Genomic DNA, 15,532 nt, shown 5'->3' with positions numbered 1-15,532 from the left:
TCCCACTGCAGCCTCCCAAGTAGCCAGGAGTACAGGTTCACGCCATCACACCCCACTAATTTTGTATTTCAATGGAAGACAGGGTTTCACCGTGTTGCCCACACTGGTCTCCAACTCCTGGGCCCAAGAGATCCACCCACCTTGGCCTTCCAAAGTGCTGGGATTATAGGTGTGAGCCACCAGGCCTGGCCTGTCCAGGCTGGTCTTGAACTCCTGAGCACAAATGATCCTCCCACCTCAGCCTCTCAAGTAGCTGGGACTATGGGTGAGCCCTGCTCAGCCTGGCTCAGAGTGGATTTTAATGACAGGTGTTCCTGTCATGAGTTCTTGAGGTTTGCAGGGTGTAGTAAGCTTTATTCATCCATTACCTTATTTGATCTTCCCATGAATGACTCAGATGGAATGCACAGAGCATGTGTCAATAAATATCCCATTTTGCTATGTTGCCCAGGCTGCTCTTGAATTCCTGGACTCAAGAGATCCTCCCGCCTCGGCCCCCCAAAGTGCTGGAATTACAGACATGAGCCACTACATCTGGCCTTGTCAGCATTTTCTAGCCTTTCAAGGTAGGAAGGAGCTTGGGTATGTGAGGCAAATACTGCTGGCAGTGAGATCTTGAGCAGGCCATTTTCTTCCTCTCCCAGGATAGTGGTAAGAGCCGCCCCGGCCCCGCTCAAGGGGCCTGGACTGGAAGGTATGGCAGCTCACAGGGAGGTCTGCCCTCAGGTGACCTTGGCCACAGCAGTGGATTCTGGTGTCACCTGTGAGGCTCACAAGGCAGCACCCCAGGAGCCCTTGTGCTGCAGGTTCCCAGGAGGAGCGGGTAGGAGATGGCCGAGCAGCTGGCAGTAACCTTGACCCCGATGGGCCATGTTTCCCCAACTTTCCCACCATCCTTCCAGCCTGAAGAGATGGGATGTGCAGCTCTTGACCTGCAGCCGCCCACCCCAACTGCGACCTCGCTTTGAAGCTTCAACTTCTATTTTTAATGCTAATGTTAATTTTACATTCGATTCCATGATATATCCATGTTTATTTTACTATAAAGCATATTTTCCCCTAACTTTAGAGTCAAACGGGTGCTCTGGGAAGATGTTTATGTTTTTTTTGTGGTTTCCGCTACTTCCAGCACAGCGACTCCAACCAGAGTTTTAAAAATGTGGATTAGGACCAAAGAGGATGATGAACCATTAGACACAATTAGGATGAGAAATGCCGAGATTACTTATTTATTTATTTTTAGAGACAGGGTCTCACTCTGTCTCCTAGGCTGGACTGCAGTGGTGCTATCATAGCTCAATGCAGCCTTGAACTCCTGAGCTCAAGTGATCCTCCCGCCTCAGCCTCCTGAGTAGCTCCCAAGTGCACACCGCCATGCCCGGCTAATTTTTTTCATTTTCTGTAGAGACAGGGGTCTTGCTGTGTTGCCCAGGCTGGTCACCAACTCCTGGGCTCAAGCAATCTTCCCACTTCGGCCTCCCAAAGTGGTGAGATTATAGGTGTGAGCCACTGTGCGGGGTGGAGAAACGAATAGTTTAATAGCACTTTTATCCAATGTGCTTTGTTGGTTGAGTAACTGAGTTTGGTTTAGGTAGAGAATTATTAAGATGCATTACCTCAAATGTAAACATTTTATTTTATTTTTTTCCGTGGCTGGCCGCACAGAGTCCTATATACCTCTCCAGCAGCACTCACCTGGAGAAGCTGCTATGGATGCCAGCTACTGTTTTTTCTCCCTTCCCGATAAATATTTCATTTTCACTTAAAAGATGTCAGTGTACATTGGTTCCCTGATCTGCTCTCAGATGGCCAAGGGCTTATGTTTGAGTAGGCCACAGGTTCATCTTTCTGTATAAGGCGTACATGCAATGTATAATCCGCTATTTTAATCCTACTTTTTTTTTTTTTTTTTTGAGACAGGGTCTCACTCTGTCACCTAGACTGGAGGGCAGATCACAGTTTTCTGCAGCCTTGACCTTCTGGGCTTAACCCATCTTCCTGCCTCAGCTTCCTAAGTAGCAGGGATCACACACACCTGGCTAATTTATTTTTATTTTTTTATTTTTTGAAACAGTCTCGCTCTGTCGCCCAGGCTGGTGTGTAATGGTGCGATCTTGGCTCACTGCAACCTCTGCCTCCCTAGTTCAAGCAAACCTCTTGCCTCAGCCTCCCGAGTAGCTAGGATTATAGTCATGCACAACACCACATCTGGCTAATTTTTGTATTTTAGCAGAGATTGGGTTTCACTGTGTTGTTCGGGCTGATCTCAAACTCCTGACTTCAAGTGATCCACCCACCTCGGCCTCTTAAAGTGCTGGGATTACAGGCGTGAGCCACCATGCCTGGCCTCGGCTAATTTTTTTGATTTTTAGTAGAGACGAAGTCTGGCTATGTTGCCTAGGCTGGTCTCGAACTTCTGAGCTCAAGCATTCCTCCCACCGCAGCCTCCCAAAGTGCCGGAATTACAGATGTGAGCCACAGCGCCCTTCCTTTTACATTTTAATAATTCCTGCTGAGCTTTTACAGTTGTCTTGCCTAGTCTAATTCCATAATTCTACAGGAAGTTTGTTTTATTGAGTGACTTGTCTTTTACTAGGTTTCTGAAGCACTCAGCTTTGTTTTCTTCATGGAATCAGCTCTTTTCACACCCAGGGTGCACCCTCTTATGTAATAATTACATTATATGATTACACAGGTAAACAACTGCCATCCGATTGGAGCAGGCATGGCGACCTCTGAGGGCATGCAGAGACAGGGAGGAGGGCCCGACTCCATGGCACCCCGGGGGTGGTCAGCACGTAGAGGCCATTGGCCAGGGTGTTTGGTGAGGGCATGGAGAGCGCCATTTACCCCTGATTCTGCTAGGTAGGAGTCAGGTAAGTCGTAGGGATCACAGAGCCTGGGCCAGAGGCAGGTTCAACTTAGAAATCCCTCCTGGACTAGGGGAAGCCCTCACTCTGAGAATGAGCACATGCTCCAGAAGGGGGACATCAGGTAAAGTTTCTTTTCCTGTGGGTCCTGTCAGTAGCATTTGTACTTAGGAGCTTTGCCGTTTGCCAGCTGAAAGTTGCCATTTTCATTAACCTAGCTTGCCGTTTCTGTATCTAATAACAATAACAACAAACACTTTTGTAGTATGTACCCTGTGCCAGGCAGTGTACTGGGCACTTTGAAAATACGAAGCTTGGCCGGGCACGGTGGCTCATGCCTGTAATCCCAGCACTTTGGGAGGCCAAGGCGGGTAGATCACCTGAAGTCAGGAGTTCAAGACCAGTCTGACCAATATGGTGAAACCTCGTCTCTACTAAAAATACAAAAATTAGCCGGTTATGGTGGTGGGTGTCTGTAATCCCAGCTACTCGGGAGGCTGAGACAGGAGAATTGCTTGAACCGGAGAGGCGGAGGCTGCAGTGAGCTAAGATCGTGCCATTGCACTCCAGCCTGGGCGACAGAGCGAGACTCCGTCTCAAAAAAAAAAAAAAAAGAAAAGAGAGAAAAAGAAAATACTAAGCTAGCCGGACACCATGGTTCATGCTTGTAATCCCAGCACTTTGGAAGGCTGAGGTGGGCAGATCGCTTGAACTCAGGAGTTTGAGACTACCCTGGGCAACATGGCAAAACCCCGTCTCTACAAAAAAATACAAAAATTAGCCAGGCATGATGATGCACACCTGTAGTCCCAGCTACTCCAGAGGCTGAGGTGGGAGGATCGCTGCTTGAGCCTGGGAGGCAGAGGTTGCAGCGAGCCGAGATTGCACCACTGCAGTCCAGCCTGGGCGATGTGAAAAAAAAAAAAAAAAAAAAGAGAGAGAAAGAAAGAAATACTAAGCTAATTAGCCTTATGACAACCCTGTTTGGTAAGTACTACTGTGATTCCCACTTTACAGATGGGGAAACTGAGGCACAGAAGGGGGAAGTAACTTACCTAAGTCTTACCCAGCCAGAAAGTGGCAGAGGCTGCTCCTAACCCTGCACCATGCTGCCTCCAAACGCGGGCTTGTTCCCAGGAACAGGTGTTGGGTTGGGGGAGGGGAGTCCGGATCCCAGGGAGGAGGACTCAGGAGGCCTCTGGGAGTCAGGCGGCTATGCAGGAGGGGCTTCCTGGCTCTTTTTCACTTGTCCCCTCACCCCCACCCCCCGTCCCCACCTTCCCAGGACTTAGTTGGACTCCCAGGCAGAGTTCCTTGTTTGTTTTTGTTTTGTTTTTTCCTTTTTTTAGAGACAGGGTCTCGCTGTGTCACCAGGCTGGAGTGCAGTGGTGCGATCATAGTTTACCGCAACCTAAACCTCTTGGGCTCAAGTGATCCTCCTGCCTCAGCCTCTTGAGCAGTTAGGACTACTGTGTGCACCACCACACCAAGCTAATTTTTTTTTTTTTGAGACGAAGTCTTGCTCTTGTCCCCCGGGCTGGAGTGCAATGGCACAATCTCGGCCCACTGCAACCTCTACCTCCCGGGTTCAAGCGATTCTCCTGCCTTAGCCTCCCGAGTAGCTGGGATTACAGGCGTCCACCACCACGCCCGGCTAATTTTTTTGTTTTTAGTATACACGGGGTTTCACCATGTTGGCCAGGCTGGTCCCGAACTCCTGACCTCGTGATCCACCCGCCTCGGCATCCCAAAGTGCTGGGATTACAGGTGTGAGCCACCGCACCTGGCCACACCAAGCTAATTTTTAGATTTTTTGTAGATATGAGGTCTTGCTAAGTTGCCCAGGCTGGTCTCAAACTCCTGGGCTCAATGATCCTCCCGCCTCAGCCCCCCGTAGCGCGTAAGCCACCGTGCCCAGCCTAGTTCCTTGCTGTTGAAGGTCCTTGTGTCTGATGGAGTTGGCGTCTTGGACTCTGATCCTCTACAGCAAGAGTGGGCAGAAGGATGCAGCTGTGGTGCCTGGCCCTTCCCCAGTTGGCCTGGGGTGGTGCCCATTCTCCCCAATGCCAGGGCAAGCAAGGCCTGGCCTCTACAGTCTCAATGGCCTCCTTGCCCAACCCCTAGGCCTCTTTTGGGAAGTTGACCTAGGTGTCCTTGAGCTGGCAGTTGATACCGTGTGGCTCCAGTGCACTGGCCTGGGAGAGGCGGTGTGGTATGGTGGTAAAGAGCAGGCTCCAGAATAAACCCAAACGCACTTCCTTCCCCGTCACCTCCTCGAGTCCCACTTTCCTCATTCATAAAACTGAATGCCTGCCTTCGGGGCCTGTCACGATGTTTAATGAGAAAATGGACATCAGGTGCCTAGTCATGGGGGCTGGCAGCTGTAGCCCTGAAGATACGCCTGATGAAAGATGAAGAGGCTGTGCTGTGGGACAGAGTCTGAACCGATCCCAGAGGCTCCAGGGGCAGGAGTGGCCCAGAGACCTGCTCTGAGAATGGAAGCAGTGTCACAGGCCCCCTGCCAAGGAGAGAGTGTGACCAGGACAATGACTGGTGGGATGAGGTGTCCAGAGCCCTCTATGTCATCCCTAGGATTTCTTCCTCTTTGGCTCAGAGCTTACAGGGTTGTCTGCAGATCTCACGAGGATAGGTGGAGGAGGACCCCTAAGCTGACAGCCGGGTAGGGAAGGAGGGCCTGAGTGCTGAGTGCCTGGGCAGGTAGCCAGCTGCAGATCTGACCCCAGGAGAATGGGGCGAACTACCACGTAGCTGACACTTGACGGGGCGACAGCCATGAGTGTGTGTATGTTTTGGGAGGGAGGTTGTTTGTTAAGTTGAGGTCAGGACAGAAGAAGGGAAGTGGAATTTGTAGTTTTAAGAGATATTATGTGGCCATCTTAAGATTGCAGCAGCAGGCCAGGTGCGGTGGCTCACGCCTGTAATCCCAGCACTTTGGGAGGCTGAGGCAGGCAGATCACTTGAGGTCAGGAGTTCAAGACCAGCCTGGCCAACATGGTGAAACCCCGTCTCTACTAAAATACAAAAATTAGCAGGGTGTAGTGGCGTATGTCTACAGCCCTAGCTACTTGAGGGGATGAGGCAGGAGGATCGCTTGAACCAGGGTGGTCAAGGCTGCATTGAGCCAAGATCGTGCCACTGCATTCCAGCCTGAGTGACAAAGTGAGACCCTGTCTAAAAAAAAAAAAAAAAATTACAGCAGAGCCTGCATCTGGGAATTATAGGCCGGGCCGTGATCTTCCAGATCATGCATGCGGATGTTTGAAATATACATGCCGTATGTTTTATAAATGTGTTTATTCATGCATACTGTACGTTTTTAATTACATGGAATCAACACAAGTTAGTTATTAAAGGTTTATAAAATATAGATTTGCCAGAGTAAGAAAAAAAAGAATCTGGGCCGGGCATGGTGGCTCACGCCTGTAATCCCAGCACTTTGAGAGATCCAAGGCAGGCAGATCACCTGAGGTCAGGAGTTTGAGACCAGCCCAGCCAACATGGTGAAACCCCGTCTGTACTAAAAATACTAAATTAGCCGGGTGTGGTGGTGCCTGCCTGTAATCCCAGCTGCTTGGGAGGCTGAGGCAGGAGAATCACTTGAGCCCGGTAGGCGGAGGTTGCAGTGAGCCGAGATCATGCCATTGCAGTCTAGCCTGTGCAACAAGAGCGAAACTCCATCTCAAAAAAAAACAAAAAACAAAAAACAAAAACAAAAAAACAAAAATCTGGCCGGGCACTGTGACTCTCGCCTGTAATCCTAGTACTTTGGGAGGCCAAGGCAAGAGGATCAATTGAGACCAACCTGGGCCATATAGGGAAACCTTGTATCTACAGAAAAACAGCAACACAAAAATTACCCAGGCGTGGTGGCACACGCCTCTAGTCCCAGCTGCTTGAGAGGCTGAGGCGAGAGGATCGCTTGAGTCCAGGAGGTTGAGGCTGCCGTGAGCCTATTATGGCATTGGACTCCAGTCTGGGTGACAGAGCCAGACCCTGTCTCCAAAAAAGAAAAAGAAAAAAACTCCATCTTCCACCTACCCCAGAACCACATCACCCAGTGGTTCCTAACCTGTTTCAGATTTTAAATCCCTTTGAAAACCTGCAGAAAAGCATGGACTCTCTCCAGAAAGAGGCTCTTTCATCCATAGACTCTGTTGGTGTGCAGGGAAGGACTGTTTAGGTCCAACCTCTAGCTTCTCTGTCGTATGAGATTCTGACTCTGAAACCAACCTCAAAGGGGCAAATCATTCTGACCCTGTGACACCTCTGTAAGAGACACTTGATAGCAACCTATTCAAGGTCTGTCTTGAACCTGTTTCTATTTTCTTTCTTGACCACCTCTTAAAGAAGACATTGCACAAGTTTGCCCCTGCCATTTAAATCCTTTGTCCTAAATTTACAGCCCCTTTCTGGGGCTTTCAGCAAGGATCAACTTTCCTGCATCATTGGGTGACTCTCCACTGTAGCATCGGCTCATTTCTGGGAGAGGACCATCCTTTGGGGCATGTGTAAGGCCCCTTTTGTGGGAAGGGCCTTGGCTTAGGCGTGTGGGGAAGCATGCCTGCGAGAGCTGGGTGTGAACCTTCTTTCCAGGTAGTCAGGAGAAACTTCTTTTTTTTATTTTTTCTTTTTGAGATGGAGTCTTGCTCTGTCGCCCAGGCTGGAGTGCAATGGCACGATCTTGGCTCACTGCAAGCTCTGCCTCCCAGGTTCAAGTGATTCTCCTGCCTCAGCCTCCTGAGTAGCTGGGATTACAGGCACACGCTACCACGCCTGGCTAATTTTTGTATTTTTAGTAGAGACGGGGTTTCACCGTGTTGGCCAGGCTGGTCTCGAACTCCTGACTTCAGGTGATCCGCCCACCTTGGCCTGCCAAAGTGCTGGGATTACAGGCGTGAGCCACCGCGCCCGGTCTGGGGGAAACTTCTATAGAGGATGAGAAGTCAGGGATGTTGACTTCTCATGCTGGGCCTCAGGTGCTTGAGACCAGTCAGGGTCTCCCTGTGAAATTGGCAAGAACTCACCCTTTGGCCAAGTAGGCTGAGCGCCCCACACCCACATCACCTGTTCACCTCTCAGTATTCTCCCAGGCCTTGGTTAGCCGCCCTTAGCCCATGTCCTCTTTCCCAGGCATGAGGAAGGCCCCTGATGTCAGCATCACAGAGCTCTCCCAGCCCTGCAGGTGGCCAGCCTTCCTGGAGACCACTCCTGGTGCCATTCCTTGGGCACCAGTGACTTTGCCTCTTCTCCTCCTCCTCTTCTTCCTCGTCATGTTTTAGCATAAGAAGCTTTATTGAGCTAGAATTCACATACCATACAATTCATTTAATGTGCACAATGCAATGGTTTTTTGTTGCTGCTGTTGTTATTGTTTTCGTTTTTATTTTTGAGATGGAGTTTCACTCTTGTTACACAGGCTGAAGTGCAGTGGTGTGATCTTGGCTCATTGCAACCTCTGCCTCCCGGGTTCAAGTGATCCTCCTGTTTCAGCCTCCTGAGTAGCTGGGATTACAGGCGCCCACCACCACGCCGGGCTACTTTATGTATTTTTAGTAGACATGGGGTTTCACCATGTTGGCCAGCCTGGTCTCGAACTCTTAACCTCAGGTGATCCACCCGCATTGGCCTCCCAAAGTGCTGGGATTACAGGCATGAGCCATCATGCCTTGCCTAATGGTTTTTATTTTTATTTTTAAATTTTTTGTAGAGATGGAGTCTTGCTATGTTGCCTAGGCTGGTTTCAAACTCCTGGTGTCAAGTGATCCTCCCACCTCGGCCTCCCAAAGTGCTAGGATTACAGGTGTCAGTCACTAAACCCCGCCTCAGTGGTTTTTAGTATATTCACAGTTATGCAACCAGCAGCATCATAAATTTTAAGCTGTGCATGGTAGCTCATGTCTGTAATCCAAGCACTTTGGGAGGCTGAGGCTGAACTCACTTGAGCCTGGAAGTTCAAGACCAGCCTGGGCAATATAGTGAGACCCTGTCTCTATTAAAAAAAAAAATTAAAACATTTTCATCACTCCAAAAAGAGATTTCACACCATTAGCAGTTACTCTCTACTTTTCTCCAATCTCTCAGCCTCTGGCAACCACTAATCTGCTGTCTCTATGGATTTGCCTGTTGTGGACATTTCATATAAATGGGATGATACGCTATGTGGTCTTTTGGGGTTGAGTTCGCACCTTAGCATATTGCCTTTAGAAACCTGTCTGCCTCATACCATTACAGAGGAGCTGTTGTTTGTACTGACCATTTAGTCCATCACAGGTATTGATGGAGCCTCTAAGCATGGAACAGTGCTGGCCCCACAGCAGGAACATGGCAGCCATGGGTGGCGTATTAGTTACCGATTGCTGTGTAACAAATCACGCCAACACTTGGCAGACTGAACAGCAAGCATTTATGATCCCATAGTTTCTGTCAATCAGGAATTCAGGAGCCGCTTCGTTGGGTGGTTCCGGTCCAGGGTCTCATGAGGCTGCCGTTGAGCTTTCAGTGGGGGCTGCAGGTGTCTGGGGCTGGAGGTACCTGCCACAGCGTGGTTGGCAGGCTCAGTGACTGGCTGGCTGTTGGCCAGATATCTCAGTTCCTCTTCATGTGGGCTTCTTCATAGGGTGGCTTGAGTGTCCTTATAGCATGGCCACTGGCTTACCCAGAGCAAGAGATGAGAGCGCTGAAGAGAGGGAGAGAGAGAGAGAGAGAAGAGCGGAGGGGAGAGGAGGTAAGGGGAGAGGAAGGGAGTGGAAGGGAGAGGAGAGAAGGGGAGGGGAGAGGAGAGAAGGGGAGGGGATGGGGAGGGGGTGCCTAAGCCCAAGACTGAAGCCCCAGTGATGTTTCATAACCTAATTTTTTCATTAATTAATTAATTAATTATAGAGATAGGGTCTCTGTTGCCCAGGCTGAAGTGCAGTGTCACAATCATAGCTCACTGCAGCCTCCAGCTCCTGGGCTCAAGCAACCCTCCAGCCTCAGCCTCTCAAGCAGCTGGGACTACAGGTATGCATCACCATGCCTGGCTGCTGCTGCTTTTTTTTTTTCTGAGACGGAGTCTCACTCTGTCACCCAGGCTGGAGTGCAGTGGTGCAATCTCGGCTCACTGCAACCTCCCCTTCCCGGGTTCAAGCGAGTAGCTGGGACTACAGGTGTGCGCCGCCACACCTGGCTATTTTTTGTATCTTTAGTAGAGATGGTTTCATCATGTTAGCCAGGCTGGCTTGAACTCCTGACCTCAGGCAATCTGCTCGCCTTGGCCTCCAAAAGTGCTGGGATTACAGGCGTGAGCTACCGCACCTGGCCCGGATTCTTTTATAATCTAATGTTGAAGGTGTTATCCCATCACTGTGCCATATTCTTTAGGTCACGTTGACTGTGAATGTGGGTGGGGGCTACACAACGGTGTGAATCTCAGGACTGAAGTAACTGAATGTAGTTTCATACGGAGAATGATCCAGCTTGTTCTGGAAGGGACTGCAGTCTGCCCGGGACTTAGCTTTGGAGGAGAATGAGCCAGCTTGTTCTGGAGGGGATTTCAGTCTGCCCAGGACTTAGCTTTGGACCAGCTATGAGTTCTCTGTGATGAAATCTCAGCTTTTCCCAACTGCAGCTTCAACCTCCTGGGTTCAAGCGATCCTGCTGCCTCAGCTTCCTGAGTAGCTGGGACTACCACCACGCCTGGCTAATTTTTGTATTTTTTGTAGAAATAGGGTTTTGCCACGTTGGCCAGGCTGGTCTCCAACTCCTGAGCTCAAGCGATCTGCCTGCCTTGGCCTACCGAAGTGCTGGGATTACAGACATGAGCCACCACACCTAGCCAAGGCTACGTTTTTATTTTTTATTTTATTATTATTATTATTTGAGACAGAGTTTCTCTCTTGTTGCCCAGGCTGGAGTGCAGTGGCGCCATCTCGGCTCACCACAACCTCCGCCTCCGGGGTTTTCCTGTCTCAGCCTCCTGAGTAGCTGGGATTACAGGCATGCCACTATGCCTGGCTAATTTTTGGTATTTTTAGGAGAGATGAGGTTTAACCATGTTGGCCAGGCTGGTCTCGAACTTCTGACCTCAGGTGATCTGCCCACCTCGGCCTCCCAAAGTGCCAGGATTACAGGCGTGAGCCACCACGTCTGGCCTGGGTATTTATTTATTTATTTCGAGACAGAGTCTCCCTGTCTCACTCTGTCGTCCAGGCTGGAGTGCAGTGGCACAATCTCAGCTCACTGCCATCTCTGTCTCCCAGGTTCAAGCGATTTTCCTGCCTCAGCTTCCCGAGTAGCTGGGATTACAGGTGCACACCACCACAACCGGCTAATTTTTGTATTTTTAGTAGAGACAGGGTTTCACCATGTTGGCCAGGCTGGTCTTGAACTCCTGACCTCAGGTGATCCACCCTCCTTGGCCTCTCAAAGTGCTGTGATTACAGTCATGAGCCACCACTGGGGTTTTAAATGTGTAACAATGTATGTCCCTTTTAGTGGGAACTGACCCTGTCCCTCAGGGACACTCTCATGGGCCACTGAGGAAAGGAGATGTCTCTGCTGACTTGTTAAATGGTGTAACCTATCATAGGGGTGACCCAGAGCCATGGTGGGACGTGTCAAACGCTTTCCCCACTGGGATTGGCTGGGATTGGGCCCTGGACTTTTTTTTTTTTTTTTTTGGCTGGTCTCGCTAAGATGGCACCACTGCACGCCAGCCTGGGTGACAAAGGGAGACATTGTCTCAGAAAAAAAACCAAAAAACCAAAACAGGCCGGGCATGGTGGCTCACGCCTGTAATCCCAGCACTTTGGGAGGCCGAGGTGGGCGGATCATGAGGTCAGGAGATTGAGACCATCCTGGCTAACACAGTGAAACCCCGTCTCTACTAAAAATACAAAAAATTAGCCGGGCGTGGTGGTGGGTGCCTGCAGTCCCAGCTACTCGGGAGGCTGAGGCAGGAGAATGGCATGAACTGGGGAGGCAGAGCTTGCAGTGAGCTGAGATGGCGCCACTGCACTCCAGCCTGGGCGACAGAGTGAGACTCTGTTTCAAAAAAAATAAAATAAAAAAAATAAACAACAACAAAAAAAACGAGCCTTGTGCCTTATAGCAGTGGGACAACTTGGTGTTAGAAGCAGTTTTAGGTGGTGGTTCCAGGTGGGTTCTGATTCCTGCTCTGTCACTTCCTCCACAGCTTCGGCGTCAGTTTCCTCATGAAGATGACTATTGTAACTATTTAGTGGGGTTGTTTTGAGGATTTTGTGAGATCTTCAGAGTTCTAGGGATCTCTTGCTACATAACAACCTGCCCCAAGCTCAGCGGTATAAAGCAACACTGTGATGCTCACGGTCCCAGGGGCCAGGAATTCCGACAGAGCTCAGCAGGACGGCCTGGCTCTGCTCCCATGATATCTGGAGTCAGCTGGGAAGACTCTCAAGGGGTTGGTAACAACTTGAACAGGTGGGGTCTGGAATCATCTGGAAGTTTCTTCACTTATGTCTGGTACCTGGGTGGGATGACGAAGGTTGGGCTCAGGTGGGACTGTCAACTTGAGTGCCTTCACGTGGTTTCTCCTTCTGGCTTGCTTGGGCTGTGTCACTGCGTGGCAGCGTCAGGGTAGTCAGACCTCTAACTTAATGCTCAGAATTCCAAGAGCCAGCATTCTAACCAAGGAGGAAGCGGCATGGCTTCTTATGGCCTCACCTCTCAAGTCACTTAGCATCTCTGCTGCTATACTCTCTTGGCAGTCACAAGTCCACTCAGATTTAAGAGGAGGGGACACAGAGGCCATCTCTCAACGGGAGGAGTCCCTACAACCATGAGCCACACATGCTTTTTGGCTGATACTTGAAAGAATGAGCAATGCAGGCCGGGCGCGGTGGCTCACACCTGTAATCCCAGCACTTTGGGAGGCCAAGGAGGGTGGATCACCTGGGGTCAGGAGTTTGAGACTAGTCTGGCCAACATGATGAAACTCCGTCTGTACGGAAAATACAAAAATTAGCCGGGCATGGTGGCAGGCCTCTGTAATCCCAGCTACTTGGGAGGCTGAGACAGGAGAATCGCTTGAACCCAAGAGGCCGAGGTTGCAGTGAGCTGAGATGGTGCCACTGCACTCCAGCTTGAGTGAAAGAGAGAGACTCCATCTCAAAAAAAAAAAAAAAAAAAAAAAAAAGAAAGAGCAATGCAGTCGGATGTGATGGCTCACGTCTGTAATCCCAACACTTTGTGAGGCCGAGGCAGGCAGATGCCTTGAGCCTAGGAGTTTGAGACCAGCCTGGACAACATAGCAAGACTTCATCGCTACAAAAATTAAAAATTAGTTGGGCATGGTGGCACACACCTCAGCTACTCGGGAGGCTGAGGTGGGTGGATCACCTGAGTCCACAAGGTCAAGCACCTGTGATCGCGCCACTGCACTCCAGCCTGGGCCACAGTGTGAGACCCTGTCAAAAAAAGAAAGAAAGAAAAAAGAAAAAAAGAATGAGCAATGCAAACCCAAGCTTTTTTTTTTTTCTCTCTCTCTCTGCTTATATCCCCAACCCCTCAACTCCTGCCCCAGGTCACAAACTCAGGAAGCCTCAATTAAGACAGACTTTTAGTCTAAGCTTGGAGAATTGAGGAAGGAAAGAAGGAAGTGCCAGATGCTAATTAACTTTGCTTTTAACTACAGATGAGCCACTTTTTGAGTTACCCGGGGGTAAGAGTCTCAAAGATAAATGAAAATATGTAAGGATGGTAGGAGAGCAGGGGCCTTTTATAATTAGGTCCCTCATTCTTGTGCTTTGAGAATAAAAATATCAAGGGTGGAATATGTGAGTAAATATGGAAACTCCTTTGAGGATTTTTTTGGAGCCTTCCTGTTTATTCTAACAGAATTAAAAACAAACATGTAACTGGTTTTTTTGTTTGTTTGTTTTTGGTTGTTGTCTTTAGTTGCTTTTTTTTTGTTATACTTAATTTTTTTATTTTTTGAGACGGAGTCTCGCTCTGTTGCCCAGGCTGGAGTGCAGTGGCTCGATCTGGGCTCACTGAAACCTCCGCCTCCCAGGTTCAAGCGATTCTCGTGTCTCAGCCTTCTGAGTAGCTGGGATCACAGGCATGCACCACCACGCCTGGCTAATTCTTGTATTTTTAGTAGAGACGGGGTTTCACCATGTTGGCCAGGCCAGTCTCGAACTCCTGACCTCAGGTGATCCGCCCTCCTCAGCCTCCCAAAGTGCTGGGATTACAGGCGTGAGCCACTGCGCCCGGCGGTTATACTTAAAATTTTTTTAAAGAGATGAGTATCTCACTGTGTTGTCCAGGCTCGAGTGCAGTGACTATTGACAGGTGCTATCAATAGCACACTGCAGCCTCAAACTCAAGCGATCCTCCTGCCTCAGCCTGTGAGTAGCTGCAACTACAGGTGCCCTCAGTGGTGCCTGGCTTTGCATCTGATTTTTTTCTGACTTTAGCCTTCCTGATCTTGTCCCCACTCAGCAGTGGTATCTTATCTGACCACACCTAGAAATGCTGAATGCCAATTTGAGTTAGAAAGAGAATAGCAGAATTCCAGCTAGGTTGGAGGCTGGGATATTGGTGAGCATTTGGGAGAAGCTGAGATTTCATCACAGCAAAAGTGTGATGAAATCACACATCACAAAATGTCAGGAGAGAGAGAAGTGACTGATGCAGCAAATACTCTTCCGTCTTCTAGGGCTCCTTGAAGGGAACAAGGGCTCCAATGAGCGGGAGCAGAGGCTCATTTGGTTTCCTGCCTTGTGTTTTGGGATTTAACAAGAGGATTGGCCCTTTTAGTAGCAAGTAGAGGGGCAGGAATCTAATTTCTTGGCTCCATCATAGCTCACTGCAGACTTCTGGGTCAAGCAATCCTTCTCCCTCGGCCTCCTAACTAGCTAGGACTACAGGCAAATGCCACCATGCCAGGCTAATTTTTTTTTTTTTTTTAGTAGAGACGAGGTCTCGCTGTTTTGCCCAGGTTGTTCTTAAACTCCTGGCTTTAAATGATCCTCCCACCTCAGCCTCCCAAAGTGCTGAGATTACAGGTGTGAGCCACCATGCCTGCCTTAATTTACTCTGATTTTTCTTTTATTTTTAAAATAGAGATGGGGGGGTCTCACTATGTGGCCCAGGCTGGTCTTGAACTCCTGGGCTCAAGTGATCCTCCTGCCCTGGCCTCCCAAAGTGCTGGGACTACAGGCGTGAGCCACTGTGCCAGGTCTACTCTGATATTTAACAGTGGTAAAATTCATTTATCCACTAAATGACTTTATTTATACTCTCACTTAATTTCAGAAAGGACTGAAGGTACCTGAGCTGTGAACAAAGAATCAGAGACTGGTTTTTCCTCCATCTCTGCCACTAACTAGTTGTGCGACCTGGGGCAAGTCACTTGGTCTCCTTGTGTCTGTTATCCATGTGTGAGAGCCAATACTTAATATGAGTGCCAGGCCCTGTTCTAGAGATTTTCCATGCATCTGTATTCACTCCTTTAATTCTTCTCTAAACAATTTATTAAGGTCTCTCTCTTTTTAGAATTTGTCAGGGCAGTTCCAGTTCATCGTGGCAATACAGGAAAGTGACTTTTGGGGGCTTTTGCCATTTCAAAGAATCTTGGATTTTTCTCTGGGCTCCAGAGACACCCGTGCCTGACACACCCA

At 49.3% G+C, this 15,532-nt stretch overlaps 1 protein-coding gene across 4 annotated transcripts in view; it reads left to right on the top strand.

Moving 5' to 3' along the window:
- PIK3CD (phosphatidylinositol-4,5-bisphosphate 3-kinase catalytic subunit delta) overlaps positions 1–15,532 on the top strand; it is a 97,673-nt gene that overhangs the window by 40,817 nt on the left and 41,324 nt on the right. The gene's annotated exons all lie outside the window — the stretch shown is intronic.

The sequence above is a fragment of the Pongo pygmaeus genome, chromosome 1, assembly GCF_028885625.2.
Source record: "Pongo pygmaeus isolate AG05252 chromosome 1, NHGRI_mPonPyg2-v2.0_pri, whole genome shotgun sequence".
Lineage (NCBI taxonomy): Eukaryota > Metazoa > Chordata > Mammalia > Primates > Hominidae > Pongo > Pongo pygmaeus.
This window is presented reverse-complemented; position numbering and strand designations above follow the sequence as displayed.